This window comes from Rhipicephalus microplus, chromosome 9 (assembly GCF_043290135.1).
Source record: "Rhipicephalus microplus isolate Deutch F79 chromosome 9, USDA_Rmic, whole genome shotgun sequence".
NCBI lineage: Eukaryota > Metazoa > Arthropoda > Arachnida > Ixodida > Ixodidae > Rhipicephalus > Rhipicephalus microplus.
Window position 1 is genome coordinate 20,639,725 of NC_134708.1, and position 21,890 is coordinate 20,661,614.

At 47.4% G+C, this 21,890-nt stretch overlaps 1 non-coding gene across 1 annotated transcript; it reads right to left on the reverse strand.

Annotated features, from left to right (window-relative positions):
* Positions 1 to 21,548: 21,548 nt before the first annotated feature.
* LOC142772357 (U4 spliceosomal RNA) lies at positions 21,549 to 21,690 on the reverse strand. Its single transcript, XR_012886332.1, has one exon. It is a non-coding gene; the product is annotated as a U4 spliceosomal RNA (small nuclear RNA).
* Between the last annotated feature and the right edge of the window lie 200 nt (positions 21,691 to 21,890).

Below are 21,890 nucleotides of genomic sequence, written 5' to 3' on the forward strand. Positions count from 1 at the left end.
ATCGTTCGGGCCACGATACACACAAAGATTCCGTGTAAAAAAATTAACAAAAATCACGTTTCATTATACCAATTTCGGGTGTAACATTGCGGCAACCTGCCAGGTATACTGTAATGAGAGTGTGCAGGTTGTCGACCTCAGTTGAAGGTGCATGGCGTAATGCACGAAATAATAAAAAAAATGCAGTGACAAGTACAGTACTCAACAGGTCTGCGAATTCCTACGTCTCACCTATTACGGGTACGCCTCCTATAATGCCACTTCAGATCATGCGATCTAGTTGCGTGCCGCGGGCAAATGCGCATCACCATTTCAGTAAATTAAAACCAAGACAATGAAGCCATTGATTGATATCTGGGATTCAACGTCCCAAAAGCACCATTTGATTATGAAAGACGCCGTAGTAGAGGGCTCCGGAAATTTCGACCACCTGGGGTTCTTTAACGTGCACCCAAATCTGAGCACACGGGCCTACAACATTTTGACAATGAAGCCAGAGAAGATCATTATGCCGAAGCACTTTTGACATGGACAAAGCGGACAAGAGAGGCACGACACCCAATCGGTATACTATCTTGTCCCCCTTCTCGATGTCAAAAGTGCGCTACTTTTGACATGGACATCCGGAGTTTAACGTCCCGAAAGAGAGACGTGGAGGGCTCCGGAAATTTTGACCACCTGGGAAATCTTTAACGTACACCTAAATCTTATATAGTACACGGGCCTCATTCATTTTCGCCCACATCGAAGATGGTGCCGCTTCCGTCCGCCAATAAGGTCCATCCGATCATCCGTCCGTCCGTCCGTCCGTCCGTCCGTCCATCCATCCATCCATCCATCCATCCATCCATCCATCCATCCATCCATCCATCCATCCATCCATCCATCCATCCATCCATGTTATTGAAACTAAGGGAACCGCCAAGGTGGAGTAGTGGCTAAGGCACTCGGCTGCTGATCCGCAGGTCGCGGGATAGAATACCGGCTGCAGCGGCTGCATTTCCGATGTTGGCGAGAATGATTGAGCACCGTGTGCTTATAGGGTTGGGTGCGCGTTAAAGAACCTCGGGTGGTCTAAATTTGCGGAGCCCTCTGGTACGGCGTTTCTCATAATCATATCGTGGTTTCCGGACGTTAAACCCCTACAATTAGTATTATATTGGATCCAAGGAAGGCCCAGGGGACGTATACGTTGTTTTAATTCTATTGTGGTAATTGTGATATGCTCATGAAGAAAGGGAAGCCAATGTAAAGGCAACTTGCCCACATTAGGGACCAAACCTGCCACCTTCGCAGGTTGGGTCCATGCTCGCGGTGAGTTGTCTTTTTTTCCCTTTACTTTCTCCCCATTCACATAATAAGCAATGCACTACAGCTAAAAGAGTGAGTAGCGCCAATATATCTTCCTCGGTTTCATTGCTTGTTGGTTTTCAATAATGTTGTCTAATAATGAAAAGAGCCCGAAGTTCCCTTCTTTCGTTCCTCCCCCGCAGACAATTTTACGTGACAGTGTTTGCTACATAGGAAACTCTAAGTTTTACGTAACGCATGAATGCCGCCTTCTTGGCCTGTTAAACAAGTGTTTCCTTATTCGTGCATGATGGTGGCCATGAAATTAACGCGCCAACGAAACCATTTGCGTGCGCTTGCGTCCGCCGTACGGCGCTGTTCGTTTCGCTCATCGCACCGGGAGGCGACAGCCGCGATACCAACGTGCACCCCCTGGCAGCGACAGCAATAACCAAAGCAAGGCTTCTGCAGTGGTGGTCAAGGAGACAGTGAACAATGGTGATGTTCATGGACCTGGTGTGATTTTTCTTTCCCTTTTTTTCTCGTTCCCGTCAGGACACTAAAAGGTGCCCCCCCCCCACCCCCGGTATAAAGGGGAAGACCACAGAGATCATCATCATCATATTATTATTATCACGGGCTAAGTAGATGCCTGAGGATGACGACGACGAAGTGCTGAACGTGAACGTGCTCGGACTGCAGCAGCGTTGTACGCATTAGCTCGCCAGTTCACGTCCCAAAGCCATTATATGAATATGGGGGACGCCACATAGCGTATGGCTTTGGAAATTTCTACCAGCCGCAGTTCATTAGCGTGCCCCTAAATCTGAGTGACACAGGCCTCTGTCTGCTGTGTCTCCTCCTTTGAAACGCAGCCACCGTGGCCGGAATTCGATTCCGAAGCCTTTGGGGCAGTATAGTTGGACACTATAACAACTAGCGGGCCCCGTAGTGGCACTTTGTTTAGTTGCTGGATATCACAAAACTAAAAAGTTATAACGGGCCATTTGTTTAGTTGTTGGATATCACAAAACTACAAAGTTATAACGGGCTATTCCTTTTCTATTCTTTTTTATTTTTATTTGAACATACTGCAGGCTTTTCACGGCCCATGCAGGAGTGGAGACAAGAAAATACATACTAAGTATCGAAAGAAAATACATGCCGCAAGAACAAGAAAGAAGATACAATGACAAACAGCTCATAATTCAAAATGGACACACTGTGTTATGTTCATAAATGATTGAATTGTGTTACAGCACACAATATTGTTGTCTAGTCTATTCCAATGGTGGATAGCTGACGGAAAAAAGAAATGTTTTGTTCAAAACTTCTAAACTCATCTGCGCAAAACATGCCCCATATGCAACACATAGCCACACTGAAAAGAAAAGAAAAAATATCCCTTGTCTGTTCTGACAATTACAGGTGACAGGAGCGTAGCCAGCAATTTTTTTTCGTGGAAAATTTTTTGTATGTTTGCCTGCGATCGTATGTGTGTACATAGAAACAAGCAAAAAAATGAAATGTTCGGGAGGGTTTTAACTGACCATGGCAGACCGGGAGGGTGTTAACTTGCCATGGCTCTGCCATGGCAGACCGGCATGTCATCTAGCTCTGGCAGATGACATGCCGGTCTGCCATGGCAGAGCATGGGTTATGTCCCGATGTTCGTATACCATCGATCCCAAACCCGGTGGTCCTATTTCGATGGATGCGAAGCGCCAGAGGCCCATGCGGCCCGTGTACTGTGTACTGTGGCGATGCATGTCAGCTCTCGCTATAGAGATCACGAGATGGTCAAAAATTTTACGGAGCCCTCACCGTACGGCGTCTCTCATATCATGGTTTCGGGGCGTGAAAAGCTAGATATCCCTATCAGATGGCGTGACGAATACCAACCGGACATTCCACGCTCGAAACACTCAATTAACAGGCGCGAAGTTCACACATTGGACGCCCTCTCCTCCGGGATCAATAACTCCAAGGTCACAGGATCTAATCCTGACCGTGGTGGCCATATTTTAGTGAAGGTGGTTTGAGAAAGGCCCATGCGCCTTATTTCAGGTGTACAATAAAGAACTCCAGATGTTGATATTTGTGGAGTTTTCCTTTCTACAATCATGTTGTGGTTCTTGGTAATTATTATATCAATTGAGCAAAGGCAAGCGATTATTGATCAGCATAACACTAGATTAGGCACAATGATTGACTTTCTATGCAGAGTAACGGCTATCTGATGTTCATAGCACTAAACATATTTTATTTTGCGCATGCAGCTTGATTAGTACGCATATCTATCCGCATGCAGCTTGAATAGTACGCTTATCTATACACATTCACTGCACTTCCAGTCCAAACTGTTTCACATCATTCGAAATTATTATCAAAGTATAGTCATTTCACCTACATGCCCAACACGGGGGGGGGGGGGGGTCGCAATGATCGGAAGCTTGTTTCGTATTGCGTGCTATTCGTCGTACCTTTTTATTCTGTAACTCCAACGCCGCAGGACATTGATAATAGTTTATGAGGTGAATGGTTGTTTTCGGGCTCTATGACGGTGCTCTTGAAACCACTTATGAATCATTCTCTGACAACGGCTGGTCCACTAATTCAAGCGCGTAGTTTTAATCGCTTCTGCTGCCACTGTGGGGAGCACGATTATGGATGCGCAAGTGTGTAAACGCCGAAAACATAGCTCCCATGATTTCATTTTAATAAAGAAACATATTTCATTTCCGATGAGCACGACACACAATGGCTACATTGTGATCCGAAGTGACGCTTCGTGACGTGACAGTGACGACAATGGCAGGGCATTTTGATTGGCTCGGCTCGACAAGTTGCATGTAATATATAAATACGACTCAGGTAGGCAACAGTGTTGTGCGCTTAAGATGGCAAAAGTACTAAGACGGTAAGTTGGGCCAGTTGGTTAGGATCCATCGTGAACTTACGCCGTCTTTTCTTTCTGTTCTACTCCTTCCCTGTCCTGTATTTTTTTCTGGTGTTGCGCTGTAAGTAAGTTCACGATGGCAAAAGTACGTTTTCTTTATACTTCTTCGGATAGCCATTAATTTCACTTCGTAGATATGAAATCTCCGAAAAGAAATGCAAAAAGATGCTATAGGGGTGCTGCACCACGGCCACGGTGAGGTTGAAATATGTCACCAGAACGATATATTTCGTCCACGACTAATTACCATTTCATCCGAGCAAAGCCCTGCAGTTACAAATCACATTACGCGCGATCATCATCATCATCATCCTGACTACGCTCAATGCAGAGCAAAGGCTTCCCCAACGTACCGCCGATCGGCCCGGTCATCTGCTTGCTTCCACCACGTGATACCCGCTGCGGGTACAGATGATAATATCGTCAAACAATTTCTTATTGCAAACGCGCCTTATATATACTGTGAGAAGTTTTCGTAGCATTACGCTCCGAGAATGAAACGCAGAAAGCCTTTACGCACTGAACTCGTTCAGTTTGCGATTGTTCTCTTCATTTACATTGTGTTATCAATTTCACCCAACGGGGACAACCACTTCTTACGAGGCACCTCACTTCGACTTTTTTTTTTTTTTACGGGAGTCGAGAATTCAATCGCGAAGACCGCTCGCTACAAGCCTCTGCTTATCGGGACATGGTTACGACGCAAGCCCTTATCTCACTTTAAGAGCTCCGTTATCCAGAATGTTTAAAAGATGAGGCGAATGTGCCATTGTTCGCATTGAAGGCACGCTATGCAAGACGATATGCACCTATGACGCTCCGGAATTGACGCAGTGAGTGCAACAGGCTGACGTTTTTTTGTCACCCGGCCGTCGCTGCACGTATACGGTGCCTTGTTGTACCTTGCCGTTCACCGCGACATTTTCAGGGTCGTGTGAAACGTTTCGTTCCTTGAACTGGCCTTTAGCATATCGCGGTAGCAAATAAGGCCGAAGAAACACAGGATGGACACAAGCACTAACTTCTAAGAAGGAAGTTTTGATTTTCAGGATATGTTACATACATATATGAACTCACAATCACGCGAAAGTGACATATTTGGCACGACATATTTTCTTTTTATTTAGGGGCGAAGCTTCTTAAGGCGTGGGTATGTACATCCTCCGATGTATGTAGTAGAAGTAAGCAGCCACCGGTGGCACATACCCGCTCTAGAGCGGGTATGTGCCACAGGGGATGCGAGATGGCAGTACTTGGAGTGTTCACTAGAAGGACGCACGGATGGACGGACAGACAGACTAGCAGGCGGACAGACGGACGGACAGACGCGCGGACGGATGAACGCACGAACATACGGACAGACAGATGGATGGACGCATAGGTAGACGCACGGATGGTCATGCGGACGCACGGAAACTAGAAAAAACGAACGGACGCAAGCACGGACGGGCGGATGGACGCTTCGCCCCACTCATCATCATTCACTGCGTGGATATGCTGTGATTTTTTCGTTACAAATGATGAACATAAAACGGGTCTTCGATCTTAATTATCCTCCAAACCTGAAGACAATAGTTCTATACATTGGGAGAGGAGGATAACCATGCGTCGAAAAGTGGTCGTGCGGCAGGGAAGTATGGTCACGAAACGAAATATCTATATGGACATTTAATAACGTCGAGTTAAACAGTGCCGTCATTAAGGGCGTTTTAGAAGTGGACAGTGGATGCGCTTTTTGTGCGTCAGTTTCAGTTTCGCCCGTGAAATCAGGCCGCCTTCATCGTCCCATGGTCATCACCAGTTGCCACCGTTAAGAAATTTCAAAGTGAATATGGACTATTAGCAGGAAAGAGTAGAAATCGCCCGTTGAACACGATCGGTCATTTCCACTGGTAAAATGCTAATTGTTTCAATTTCTACAATTACTGTCGTAGTTATTGTCCACACAGATCTGCCACACTAAAGGTAACGCCGCAAGTAGCACACATATTGCCTCATTTGCGCAATAATATGGGACACACTTCTTGAAACACCGCGTATAAACACGCACACAAACGCAATGCGAGACGCAACACCAAAATTACTGAGAGTTACGATGCTGGCTTGTTGGGCACGTAGTTCATCTTCAGTAAGTTTCCTTGTAGCGCTCGGAAACAAAAAGGAAGAAATGAGGGCACATGCAGACAGACAGAGCGTCGTGTCGGTCTGCATGTGCCCTCATTTCTTCCTGTTGTTTATGTGCGCTACAAGAAAATTTACTGAACCGGAATTACCTTTTGAGCGTAGGTGGAAAGTGCAAAACTGTTCATGACAATAAATGCTAGACTATATAAGCGGAACGATTTCTCTTGCGATTCCGTACGTCACATCAGTGCGTGACAAGCAGGGTTCCGTGTATTCTCGAATAAATACGAAAAATCCCATAAACACTTGCCACGGACGGGTGGGTGGCAACCCCGAAGCCCTCGTAGGCACTGGTTGATTTGTCGATGCAGAGTCCGTGTCCGAGCTACCAGCACAGAGATGCAGCTACGAGCTGCACGGCAGGCCGCATGCCGATCAAAGGAAGCACGTGCAGTGCCACTCTGTCAGTGAATCATTCAATTAATGAACCAAATGAATGTCTTGCACTTGCACCCAATATGCCTCCGACGCAAGCTTCGTCAATTAAAACACAACGCGTGCAAAGTTTCAAGCCGCCTGTTGATCCCCTCTAAAGATACTGGGCGCGCAACCGCGGGCGACCGAGCCCGGTCGTAGGTCAAATAGAGCGGTTGACTGGGCTAGTTGGTATGGCATACTTGGGTTTTAGCAGCGCGAAAAATGCACAAAAGACAAGAAAGGGACGAGACAAGCACTGACTTCCAACTGAAATTTTATTGACGAGAAGACCGTTAATATGCAATGGAGCACAAAGAGTGAAAAAATGACGTATTTTAAGATACAAATTATCAACTAACGCCATGCCTGCTGCGCCTACCCTCGCACCTCAAGAAACATATCTCCTTATCTGAAAGAGCAACTGAAGGCTTGCTTACGCATGCGCCGCTTTCAAGCTCCATTTGAGCAGCCTCATAAATTATACGCACGTTTTCCTCTTTAATCTTGCAAAGAACTGTTGTTTTTTCAAACAGCGGAGTGCACCCACACGTGCTCACGTGTTGCGCTAAGAAGCCATCTTTTCCGCCACGAACATTATTGGCATGTTCCCGTAAGCGATCGTTAAGGCATCTGCCCGTCTGGCCCACATAACATGCACCGCAAGAAAAAGGGGTCCTGTAAACGACGCCTAACGCGCAGTCCACAAACTGCGTTCTGTGCCTCACCATACACCGTTTTCTCATACTCTTTACGGGGCAGGTCCTGTTTGTCAACTGGGACAACTTATCAGGGGCACTGAAGACCACTTTCACATTGAGGCGCTGTCCTATTTTCTTTAGGCGGTGTGACACAGAATGCATGTACGGAATAACCGCTACCTTTTCCCTCTCCTCCGCTGTGGTGCCATCACTGTTGCAAACAGTGCCCAATCGTTTCCTTTTTCTGTGCATTGCCTCCGCCACGGAAATGAGCAAAGTGCGAGGGTACCCTTCTCTTTCTAGGCGCTCCGACTGTGCCAAGAGACTAGCTTCTAAGCCGTGGTGACACGACCTCTCTAAGGCATTGTGAAAACATGATTGAACAATGCCTCTCTTTACTAATTTGCTATGCGCAGACGAGAACGGAAGAACAGGCTTCTGCGAGCGAGGCTCGTAACACCAGCACGTGTGGTTCTCCGAAAAAGAAATCTTTAGGTCAAGAAAGCGGATGCTATCCCTTTCCGGCATCTCGTGCGTCACCACGAGAGGCCACACTTTGGCCATAACGTAGGTCAAAGTGTGGCCTTTCTTAGAATAAAGGAGCTGAGCTTGTTAGAATGTATACATCCTCTTGCTGGAGCCATGCAGGGCTCCAGCAAGAACAATTACGATATTTATTTATTTTTTACAGAAAGGTCCAAGTGCGAAAGAAGCCTCGAACACATGAACCTACGCCACTATAGAACAACAGTCAACTCATTTAATGTAAAGAGTTTCATAATTGCGGCAACATGCAAGTACATGTACGAGTACAATGCACCAGTGACGTTACATGTTTAATTTACATAATTGTATCCAATTATCATTAATTGCACCGGGCGTTCAAAATTAGGTTTTATAGAGAATCGCTCGAAGGTTAAGCAATGAAAAGTAGAGTCGCGCGCAATATGACATGCAACATGCTGACGGTGGTCAAAGTGGCGTCAACACTGCATGGTAGCGCCGATGTAGAAGACAGTCACGTGAACATTGTTCCTTCTGTAGGTACTTACAAAACCAATATCACATTATTCGGTTTGTGGTCTTGGGGTCCATTCAACCACGGGTACCATGATACAACTGATACGATGCTATGCTGTAAAAAAAGAAACCTCTCTGAGATGAATTACGTATTCAGGGAAACGCGGCATGTGACAACAATTGTCGGTGTCAGATTCAGCCACTCAATTAACTGAAATTGAACAACGAACTCTTTAGTAAATACAGTAAGCGGGCACGTTGGTGTTGAAAGTTAGAAACAGTCCCGTTTCCACACAGCTCCGATAGGAGGGATTCTTGTAGCATGTCCATGCGTCGAGATATCCGGATGAAAAGTTGAATCGCGGTTTATTGTTTGTTTATTTGATACCCACAGTGCTATAAGGCATTACAGTGGGGGGGAATACAACATGAATACAAGACAGAACACAAGCTCAATTTGCGGCAAGTACAGTACAGCCTATCCAGATAGTAGGATTCGAGTGATTACGCATGTAAGACAGTGAGCACTGTCTAAAAGCTCCTCCCTCACATGCCACGGCAGTAGCCTGTGGCGTTTAAACTCATAACAGGTTGAAGACACCGGCAAATGTGTGAATGTGATACCCTTTCCCCATACCTACCGCAGCGATAGCGAGGGAAGACTGTTGATCACACCAGACAGGAACATTGCACCAATCCTCATCGCCTTGTGATCCTTCGGACATCTATTAAAGCTGACAGCCACACATTTCGGCTCACCGACATGTTAGGAGAATCCCTTAAAGTGGAAGTGCCAAGAATCGCCTCCAACTTTTCAGCGGAAACACGTACGCTTACTGCGGGCACTAAAGACCTTATTATCGAAGCTTACAGCTAATATGTTGGCCGATAACGATGACTATTCTCACTTCGTTACTTGAAAGCATAAGTTACCTGCAAAGGTGGTGTTTTCACATGCCTCCCACTGTTCAATTAACCAGGAAGCTCTGGCATTTAGCGAAATTTAGTCTCCCAGGCAGTGGACATCAATGTGTGTTTAGAAAAAGAGTTTAACGATTTTGAGTACTTCATACTCAAATATGGGAGATCAGTGAGCCGGCTCGATCGCAGCACAGAATTATTATTTATGTTAAGAAAAAGTTTATTTCGACGTAGTACGTATGAAACCATTGGACATGGTGTCAGTAAAACAAGGACAGCAACGAACACACGCAACGGGTAAGCACAATGTACAGTCTACGCGATGTACGAAACACGTGATACTATGGACTAGCACACAAACGAATCACAGTTTACGCAATTTACATGACGATGTATGCACACAATATGCATAACTTTATGGCTATGAAAGTATATACGTACATCGTATGTTATGATGGAGGCTATTTACACAATTACATTGTGATGACGTGAGATTTTCATATACAAGAACACCTACGGATGCGGGACATTCACAAGAAGGAAGAAGTAAATACACACACACCATATGCATGTGGCGACCCCTATCAGGTGACCTGGCTATACAAGAAAGAACCGGGCCAGATGAAAAACAAGCCGGACACGTCCGTTGAACGCCGACTGAAAACGGCCCAATCACTGCCACAAGAGTTCCTCTTCTACAAAGTGCTCCGTGTTGGCTCAGCGGTTAACGCTTCGCTTTCCCCTCTTCTACGAGGAAGAACAATTGCGACGACAATAAGCGTTGTAGTTCCGCGTATATTCCTTCCAAAGTTGGAAAACAAAGCACGGCGACCGCGTCCCACTGCAACGGCCTCACACCTGTCTGCAGACAAAAAGCCCCCCGCAGAAATCAGAAGGCAAGCGAAGCGACTGCGTGAGCAACGACCGTAATCGACAAAACTATCAACTCGTACTCCACGGGAACCAGCGTTTACGGCTCTTCTAAGTACCCTTGAAATTTTTAAATTGATGTAGCACATGCTGATTTGATTCTTGTAGCGGACAAAGGCAAGTGGAAGGTTGCACCATGCCCCACCTACATGTCCAGTCTGTCTCGTGTTGGGAGCACTCTCCATCCCGGACGCCACATGAAGTCACGGAGATAGCCAGGCAGAAAGGATGCCGTTATAGCGCTTGTTACGAGCCGCGTCGGTGGCCGCAGCGGACCCAGTAGGTAGCATGGAGCTGGGTGGTGGTCGTCATTCCGCAGGCCACGGGGACGTTCAGAACCCTCGAGAGCTGAGGCAGAGGGACAGGCGTAAAGGAAAACTTAACAAGACGTTTATTTGCAACATGTTGGACAGTAACGTCCGAACGACGACTCTTCTCGCGACACTCTCCTGTTTTCTTCTGGCGGGCTGCTCTCCTTGCCTCGCCGTGCAGTTCCGAATATATAGGCGGAATGTCTCTTCGGGGAACCAACCACTCATGGAGAGCACAACACAAGTGTCCCTTCACACACGTGGCAGATGCACGTGGCACACGCGCGGGGACTCGGAAGCGACCACGCAGGAGAAATTCACGGCAGTCCCTCCTGTAGCACACAACCGGCCTTCCGCACATTCCAGAGGGGCCCGCCCGTAGCCACTGCCCCGCAGGCAAAGCGCACAGCCGAGACAAACAGAGCCGGTGCAGGTGACAACCCGCCCCAACACAGAATGTCCGAGATTCCAGAGGGGCCCGCCCGTAGCCACTGCCCCGCAGGCAAAGCGCACAGCCGAGACAAATAGAGCCGGTGCAGGTGACAACCCGCCCCCACACAGAATGTCCGAGATGACGGGAAGGCACGCTTGGGGGCATCCGGCCCAAGGACTTCATTACTGCTTTGTAACACGCTCCACGAGACGTAGACGGGGTGGTGAAACTAGAGGGAGCAGCAGGGCCGCTATTGAATCTACAACACGGTTTTCCAGTGAGTGAACATCAGGACAAACCGGCTCTGCGTGGCAATAAAATTCTACAGCTTTGGAGAAAAAAAACAGCCCCGCCGCGGTGGTGTAGTAGCAAAGGTACTTAGCTACTGACCCGCAGGCCACGGGATTGAATCCCCGCTGCGGCGGCTGCATTTTCGATGGAGGCAAAAATGCTCTAGGCCCGTGTGCTCAGATTTGGGTGCCCGTTAAAGAACACCAGGTGGTCGAAATTTCCTGAGCCCTAGCTCCACTACGATATCGGGCCAAAGTATTTTTCCAAATGATAGGAATCACTAAACGTCCGCTGCCTCACTTTTTGCCACAGCGCGAAGGGTAGTGGCGTCAGCTCATCGACCATGCATCAACGATGCCTCGCATAATCCTGCGCGTGCTGCAGAAAACTGCACGAACTCCAATTGACATATGAACTGAGCGCCACTCCGAGTTAATTAGTACCGAGACTGCCTCGCGAATTTGCCGCAGTAGTGGGCCACTGGCGAGTAGCACACCGTCGTGGCTGAGCGGGACCGGATTGTTAAACGCGGCGATGGTTTGCAATCACATAACGCCGTCGACACTACTTGCGCTGTCAGCAAGATGGCGTTGCTTCTTCAACGGAACACAAGCGTTCAACTTCCCATTAAGCAGCGCTTGTGTCACTGCCATGCTCAGACGCTAACCGTGCGCAATTCACTGCACTCGGATGTTGCAGGTTCCACCAGCGCAATGAAAACAATGAATATAGAAAAGAATACGCGCGTATGCTTTTCACAACGTCGAAATAGCGAAAATTCGTCTAAACGACAACATAGTTCGAAAGGTACCGGTAAAGTGCAGGAGAATGAGAGGCGTGGATTGTATACACTGGCATAACTGCACGTATTATCGTTCTAACCATTTTGCTTCGCAGGTCGAGCTCATGCGAGTTGGTGGCGTGCGGTGCTCCATAATATCCACTGTAAATGGGCTACATACAATGCACAAGAGAAACTGCGATTTTATTAATTTTTACCTCCCTGAAGGATATTATATGTATACATTAAAGACAATCGAGGTGACTTAAGAGGGTGAAAAAACTTTATCGCACGAGCGGACGTGAAGATTAACTCGCTTCTTGCGAGTTAGTAGCTGATCGTTCATCGTCATTGTCACTCTCGGTGCGTTGACAACATTATACGTCCAGTGAAAAAATTCTCGTTGTCACGATTGTTTCTTTAAACATCACTAAATCAATCAGAAAAATTCCCTCCGCCGAAAGACTTCGACCACACGAACATCGCGTCACTCACCACGTTTATCTGGGCGCGGAGCATGCAGCGGTATGTTCCGTACTAATTCGAAGAAGGCCCATTTCGAGACGTGCACATTCCCTATTTCGAGTGTTTTTCGCTACATACGCTGACAGAATTTCCGACGGCTGCGGCGGCTGTATTTTCGATGCCGAGGCGGAAATGTTGTAGGCCCGTGTGCTCAGATTTGGGTGCACGTCAAGGAACCACCCTGCTGCGGTGGTCTATTGGCTAAGGTACTCGTATGCTGACCCGCAGGTCACTGGATCGAATCCCGGCTATGGCGGCTGCATTTCCGATGGAGGCGGAAATGTTGTCGGCCCGCGTGCTTAGATTTGGGTGCACGTTAAAGAACCCTAGGTGGTCGGAATTTCCAGAGCCCTCCGCTATGGCGTCTCTCATAATCATATGGTGGTTTTGGGACGTTAAACCCCTCATATCAATCAATCAATGAACCAATCGAAATTCCAAAAATATTTTCTTGCTCATTAGTAGTAATTTGCGCGTGCCCCGTCACACATATATAAATGCATGTGTGTGATGTGTCTGCGACTATTGAAATCAAGACTAGTACCCACGCTCCTGCGCAGCTCTCTAAGTGGTTCTTAAGAGAGAAAGGAAGAAAAAAGTGAGCCCCATAACTGTCTTCTTCAGTGAGCGACACATAAACAGTAGCTCACAAGGGATGGGGGTGAGGAGGGATTAAAAGGGTAGGAGTAAAGGTGCAGAAAAGAGGAAGAGGCGTGAGGTGGTAAGCCAGAGAGAGCGACGACAAGTGAAGGGGATAGGAGAGATAGGAAAGATGGAAACATGGTCACAGGTGTCCGAGGACGGGGCACCACTTGCGAGAGCTCTTGTCGGCGTACACTATATGGCGTATAGAGCAAGTCCAGTCGGTCAGAGCTACACTGTCGTCGAAGGTCGTCGGCGTCAGGAGGTGACATAGGGCGAGCCCAGTCGGCCAGAGCTACGCTGACGCCGGAGATCGCGAAGGCACAACCGGTCGGCACGGAATCCAGCAAGCGAGTCCTCCTGCACAGCAAAAGCATATACCTTTTTAGCTCATGTGCTGTGAGTACACCTACCCAATTTTTTTTCAAACCTAACCACGCTTGTCTCGACCGCCCAATCAATTAGCGACGTTTAGCGGAGCCCAACGGCGAAATGAACAAGCACACGGGCATGTACGTGGCTAACAGTCTCGAGCAGCTCTCTTCTGCTGGGCTGTTTAGACAAACGGGTGCCAGGACACTCGCAACAGGTGCTACGGCGTGTTCAGCGCAACAGGTCGTGCGTGCCCAGGCCGGTTGCGTTTTGATTGACGCCCACGCATTTTCTCGCGGTGTTCACTGGTTGACTTCGCATCGAAAACGTCTTTACTCACACCAACACCTCTTAGAAAAACTATGCCTGGAACGCGGCTCTCTCTTCAATTGAGAGCTTGCTGTCAGCACAAAAATCTTTGAGGCCATGCCTCCTACCGCGTGTTGCGACCGTCTGCCGCGTGGGACCGCTCGCCTCCGTACCGCTCTCTCACGTGACATCACAGCTACTCAGAGGCAACTGTGAGAACATTGCTGTGTTCGCATGGGGAGACCGCCACAGGCGTTCGCCTCAATACCGGAGGGGGAGAGCAAAATCCGAGGGTAGAGCGGGGCGTTCGTGGCTCACGTTCTAGGCATAATTTTTCTAGGAGGCGTTGCTCCCACACATTCCTTTAAACGCTTTCGGAGCCCGAAAACAGCTACATAGATTGCATCGGAAACCAAAGCGGATTGTGTGGTCAAATACTTCGTTTACCGTTTTCGTTATATAATAACAATAATTGATTTGCAAATTTATTGTACAGCTAATAACCCCCCTATGTCATATACGAATGGGTTTTTATGGTATATATGAATAAAAAAAAGTATGTGTGTACGTACGAGAGCACATTTCGACGGCTTCGCAGGCGTTCCTTTTCTCTCAGTGTCGCAGCAGTCGACGTTGTTGTTGGTCTACACCAAAGAGGATTAAAGAAAAATTGCTGGAGTGGAAGCTCCAGCAATGCCTTGCCAGCAGAAGTGGAGCCATTTTTTACCACTGCCAAGATGGCGGGAACATGCTCTTTTTTGATGGTGCTCACTTAAAGATCAAGTGGCTTTGATACGTTATATAAACGCTACGTTAGTTCTATGTTAAAAGATTGTTGTTCCCGACGAAATAACACACAGAAACGAGTATATATGACTGAATTTTCAAAGAACTTTGCTTCCAATCAGAGGCTCACAAAGGAAAACTAGTAACTGTAAGACGCACTTGGAGCACTATGTGACCAGAAAAAGTTCCCACATTAGGCTTGTTGGGCATGCGAGAGAAACGCTTCGTTTTTATTCGCTGAACGGTGACAATTTATTATGCCCCTAGTAAGATGGCCGCCACAGCCGCCATCTTGCCAGTAGAACGGCTTCACTCCTGGGCAGTCATTTCCACTCCAGCAATTTTTTTTTAAGTCCTCCTTGGTCTACACGCTCGTGTGATCTATAATCCATTCGAGCAGACGCAGAATAATGTGGTCGTGGATTGATATCGTGTAAGCCACGGCAACGCTTTCCAAACTCGCCCCACGCGCCGCCATTTTGATGACCACCGCTACCGCGCGCAGTGCAACGCCAGCGCGTGAAATAGGAACACGCCCTCTTTGTGCGCCAGCGTCGCCAAGCACGCCAAATGTCGCACGCTACACCGGATTATATATCGCGGCTACGTTGTAAGATACACGCAATTTTACACCGTGATCAAGGCCTTTATTGAAGCTCGAACGTGCACGTCTAAAAATGGGCGACATTACATGAAAAATAGTGGCCCTGTAGTCCACACCAACAGTGAAATACAACACGCCTTACATAAATATCAAAGTAATCTCAAGGGCTATGCTTGCATACATCATGCGCCAGAACCGATTTCAGAAGCCGATGGTGCAATTTGGCCGCGATAAATCTGTCCTCCTTGGTAAATTCAGCAATTTCCGAACTTTTCTGCCATGTCGCAAAGATTCATTCCCCTTTTCCCTTTCACCCAAAATGATGGCTGAAGATTTCCTGAAAAAGGAAAAATTACCAGCACGAACATCACTGCCGCAAGATTACTTCACTCTGCAAACCATTCACAAGCAAATTGCTTGGACTGTGCTGCCATCTATCAACGAACGCAAAAAACAAGCGGCACACCGTCCGTTAGTCATGTTTTTCCGAGAGCAAATCGCGAGCTCGCGAGACTTTCCGCGTTCAATGAATGTCATAGGAGACACTGTAGTCATAGGGTTCATGGCATACGTACCACCATGGTGGTACAAGGAGGTTCTATACTATGTCTTCTGGAGTGGAGGTGCACCCCGATAAGTGACGCCGGTCGCCGCCATATTGGAAAAGGAAAAACTCGGAAGCAGACGACAAAGTGCGCTTCGTAGCTCCCCCCTCGCAGTGGCCTTTGGAGACTGTGACATGCTTTTGTAGAGCAGTTAAAGAGTTTACAAGTCCATGACGACTTCGTGCGTCGCTTATGTCTGCACAAATTGCATCAAGAAGGCGCCTGGGATCACTTTTCACGTGTAAGTATTCTCGCTTCATTCGCTGATAATCGCCTGTTTTTTCGCGTATGCTATATTAAACTAGAAACAATATGAAAGGTTCGCATGCGTGTAATACATGCGTATTGCCGTATGAAAGGTAACTTGAAGCTTTAAATGCTCGCTGGCACGACGTTGTTTATGAGTTTTAGGTTTATGAACGAAGCACTTGCAGTCTATGGCTGTACGTATCAAACATTGGAACGAGTATAAGACGTCTGTCTGAATGCCCTTTGAATTCCAAGTTTTCTGGTGCTGTCTTACAAGGCAAGACTGACGGCGTGCATGCATATTTTTGCAGCTATCTCCTTGACGTAGCTTCAATAGAATGTAGTCACAAAAGTAAGCATTTGCGTCTAAAACAAGATGAGACACCTTTGAAATTCGTTTTGTCTTGCCGACGAAACCAAAACCAAAACGCCGATAGACGAAGTTGCCAAAATGAGTGAGTGGCGTTATATCAAACGTCGAGCTACCTCGTTTCTAGCCTCTGAAGGCTGCGCTTACTATGACAACACATGTCGCCAACGGAAGTTGATAAATCTTATGCATAACTAACGCCACTGCAATGGTTCTTATAAACAATTCATTTGGGGTGTGTCTCCTGGAGTTCGTAGGTTGCAAGTGACATCAGTGCTTCGCTTTTGGTTCCGCCTGTGAAATGGTTAGAATTCGATAACTCTAGAAAAAGTAATGGTGACTCCCAGTTCACTTAATTACGTCTCTTTTCTAAATTTAGCGTTAAATATTTCAACTTCACTATATATATTCTCTGGTAATCTGCCGACACACACACAAGCACATATATGAAAGAGGCGAGCGAATGTCGCGTTCCCTTTGATCTTGAGTATCTGCATGGGTGGCCAAGTGCCATTAGTCAACCTGGTGCCTCATCATGGCGCCTCGCCAGCAAATTGAGGTTTGGCAGTGGAACTGCAGGGGCTTTCGTCAAAAGCGGGGTAACCTGCAGTTGCACGTACAAAATCTGGACAGTAAACCAGACATAATAGCCTTACAGGAGGCTAGTGGTTCAGTAAAATTACCTGGATTTAAGGCATTTACAGCGCCAGGAACTGATTCAAGGGGCGTATCACGCGTCTTCACAGCCGTGCTAGTCCATCGCAACATCACTGCCATTCAGCATTCCGTAGATAGCAGCAGGGAAGACTATGTCTTGCTTGAGATTTTGCCTAAACGAAAGTATGAGAAGAGTCTGTTTTTACTTAATGTGTATAGTCCTCCAAAAGATAAAGGATTGGGCTTGCCACAACTCCTGATTCAAACTCAACGGTTAGCAGCTCGCGCTCCGCTTATAATGGTAGGAGATTTCAATGCGCCTCACCCGGAGTGGGGTTATATTCGAGCCAGCCCAAAGGGCAATCGGCTTTGGCAAGTTGCCCGGGATCTGCGATGGACGCTGTTAAACAATCCACAAGATCATACGAGGATAGGCAACAGCATAAGCATGGATACCTCCCCAGACCTTACGTTTTTTAGAGGCATCAGTAATGCAAAGTAGATTAACACGGGACAAGCGCTAGGAAGTGATCACTATATTATTTCCACGACGTTTAGCGCTGCGAAGCATAAAGACAAAGTGAGGGGGCATAGAATTACAGATTGGGACAGATTTAGGAAAAACAGAGCAGACACTGTAAACGGGAAAATTAATGACCTGGATGCATGGGTACAGGCGCTCAAGGAGGATGTAAGTAATACCACGGTAGAAGTGCCAGTCGAGCAGGAGGAGTTTACCGCTGACTCGAGACTATTACACATGTGGGAAGCGCACGCGAGTCTCTTGAGAAGGTGGAAGAAGCAAAAACATAATGACGTCCTTCGCAGAAGGACTGCCAAGTTAGAACGTAAAATCGAAAATTATACAATTGAGTTGCAAGCCAAGCAGTGGGGCCAGATTAATCGCATGAATGGACAGTTTGGATGCAAAAAGACATGGCAGCTGTTAAGGCATCTTTTGTATCCGGCAGCAACAAAATCGGCGCAACGGGGGCGAATGACTCGGTTAATGCATCAATATGAAGGCACAATTGGAGAGTTTATACAGGAACTCCGGAATCGGTACATAACTGATGGAGTAGACGGTTGCTTACCACACTACTCGGGGGTGGAAAACTCAGACCTAGATGAAGAGTTCACAATTGCGGAGGTGGAGTTTGCCATGGGGCAGCTGCGTACTACGTCTGCCGCAGGTCCGGATGGAGTTACTAATAAAATGCTGAGAAACCTAGATTTCAAATCGGTCGGGGCGATCACTGACTTGATAAATGAGTATTGGGTGGCCGGGGAGATCCCAGCACAATGGAAGCATGCTAGGATTATATTTATTCCGAAGCCAGGCAAGAAACTCTGCTTGGAAAACCTGCGCCCCATATCGCTGACATCATGCGTGGGCAAATTGATGGAGCACGTGGTTCTCAACAGGCTTCAGAATTATGCAGAGGACAAGGCCATCTTTCCCCCAACTATGATAGGTTTCAGGGCCAATTTGTCCACACAGGATGTCATGATACAGTTAAAACATGATGTAGTCAATCCCGGGCATGGCACGGGCACCAAAGCTGTATTGGGGCTTGACCTGAATAAAGCTTTCGACAATGTTTCGCATGAGGCAATATTGAATAACCTATCGGAAATTGGCCCAGGGGTCAGGACATTTCGCTACATCAGATCATTCTTGGAGGGCCGAACCGCAGAAATTTCAATAGGAGATATCAAATCGGACTCATTCGCGTTGGGAGGCAAAGGGACGCCGCAGGGTTCAGTTTTGTCACCGTTCCTGTTTAACATCGCCTTAATTAAAATACCGCCGAGGCTGGAGGAGATACCGGGACTCAAACACACATTTTATGCAGATGATATTACTCTATGGGTAACCAGGGGTAGTGACGCTGCATCTGGAAGAAACACTGCAACAGGCAGTTAATATTGTCGAAGAGTTGGCTGGGGAGGCGGGACTTTCATGCTCTCAGCCAAAGTCCGAGCTCTTTGTGGTTCGGGACAAACCCAGAGGGCTACATGCAAGACACTATATTCCGCCACCGCCGTTAGAGGTAAAGGTAGGGGGTAGGCCGGTAGCTGAAGCTCAAACGATTAGAATTCTTGGCCTATATCTGCAAACTAACAGGAAAAATAGGGTGGCTCTTGAAAAACTTAAGACCACGGTCAATGCTACTGTCAGGCTAATCAGAAGAATCGCTAACCGTAAAAGCGGGGTTAAAGAAAAAGAACTCTGTAAGCTGGTACAGGCGTTTGTGCTCAGCAGGATTACTTACGCGAAACCTTATATGAAGTTGGATGCCGCAGAAAAAAGTAAGGTCGAGGCTATGATCCGGCAAGCTTACAAGGCAGCGCTTGGGTTGCCTAACAACGCGCCTACAGAAAGGCTGTTAAAACTAGGGGTGCACAACACCCTGGATGAATTATGGGAGGCGCATCTGGTGATGCAGCACGCTAGGCTTTCGACAACCAAAGCGGGCAGGATTATATTGGAAAGGATTGGCATTGGAGCAGAGGCTCCCACTGGGGACACTAAAATTCAGGTGCGGCGAGAGTTACATAAGGCCCTGTACATAAAACCTTTGCCCAAAAATATGCATCCGATTCACCATACGCAGCGCAGGCAGGCAAGAGCCAGAGCTTTACACGTTGAGTACGGCGAGTACAAAGCGGCAGTCTATACAGATGTTGCGGAATATAAGGACAAAGACGCTTTTGTGATTGTGGTGGTGGACAGGCGGGGGCGCTTGATCACTTCTGGATCGGTCAAAACCCGCTCCTCGGAAACTGCAGAGGAAGCGGCAATAGCGCTAGCTATAACTAATTCGCAGTCAGATTTGATTTTCAGTGATTCAAAGACAGCCATCCGAAATCTGGCGAGGGGCAGAATATCGGCGACCGCTGCACGATTTCTGCATAGGGCCACGGGACGAGAAACGAGAGAAATAGAAATTGTCTGGGTACCAGCACACTCTGGGAACCCTGGGAACGAGGCGGCTCACCTGAATGCTCGAGGTTTCGTCAGCCGGGTAGGTGAGCCGCCAGTTCCGGGGAGGTCCGCGAGAGATGGGCTGGTGTCTTTTCATGACATAACGAATCATTATAAACTAGAGCGGAGGTTTTATCCGCCCCCGCACAAGCGGTTGACTAAGGCGCAGGAATGCGTCTGGAGAAAACTGCAGACGCGATCTTTTCCCAACCCTTACGTGTTGAACAAAATGTACCCGGAGGAGATTAAGCCGCAATGCAAATGGTGTCAGGCTGTGACAACATATGATCACATACTTTGGGAATGTAGCATAGTGCCGCCGCCGGTGGATATTATGCGTGATCCCTCTCTTGAGCACTGGGAGGCCGTGTTGACCAGCTCAGACCCAGTCGTCCAGTTAAGGGTCGTGGAGTGGGCCACACAGGTCGCCGCCAACCTTGGGTTGATGGCCATCTAACACGGAATCATCCTCAGTTGCTTTCTGACGAAATAAAGTTTTTCCATCCATCCATGAGTATCTGCAGGCACATTTTTTAAAACACCCAATATATACAACAACCCTCTTGTACCGCAATAGGGCGCCAGTAAGCTCGATATGCGAAGCATCCCTCGACAACAGATTGATCCGAAAGCGTGCAGCTGACAATGGGTGCATGAAATAATTTGTTTCATAAACAAGAAGAGGCATTTATTCGCTGGTGTAACCTAAAAGTGGTTTCCATCTCTTTTTTTATCGTGGAAACGCAAACAAACGCGCGCATTCCATTGCGGTCTATGGCGGTTCCGCCCTGTTTTTCCTCTAGCAATATGGCCCCCGGCGGGGCTTCACTTGCTCTCGTTGGCAGCGGCCGGGAGCCCGGGACTGCCACTCCAGAGGTTCTGTAAAACCTCCTTGTGGTGGTACAACGATCGCAGCGACAGTTTTCTGTCTAGGTTATTGTACGAAACCCTATGGCAGAACGATATTCCACAAGTCTACGCAGCCACGATTGTCTGAGTGTGCAGGCGATCTGCTATAATTTTATAAAGCAAGGAGAAAACAGCTGAACAGAAATTACGCGTGCGCGTACGTTGCTGCATCACCTCAGAGATTATAGCACATATCTCGGACGCTAGCAAACTCGGATCTCCGGGCCTGCCACTTCCGTGGCTTAAGATCGGGCTGCGCACACATGTTCATTTCTCATTTTTGAATTATTAAAGAAGCCCCGTAGGGCCTGTCAAAAATTGCCATGGCCGACGGTATTTCACGTCGTCCCGGCGGGGTATTGGGAAAAGTTTTCAACTAGCAATAGTCGCCCCTCAGTTTACACTTCATTGGGTACGACACCGCCTCTGCGCAAAGCTAACTTCCCAAGCGAAAGGACAAGTTGCCTAGGCGAAAATAACCTACCTTTTAACCCAAGGACTGTGACGAATATTTTTTAAGTTTACTTCAGGCAAACATTAGAAAGTTCAAGTTCCTTCCAGTTTTCTAAATTTGCTTAACATTTCACGAATATCTTTAAGTAGAAAACTGAGTAATAATTTTATTTTTGACGTAAATT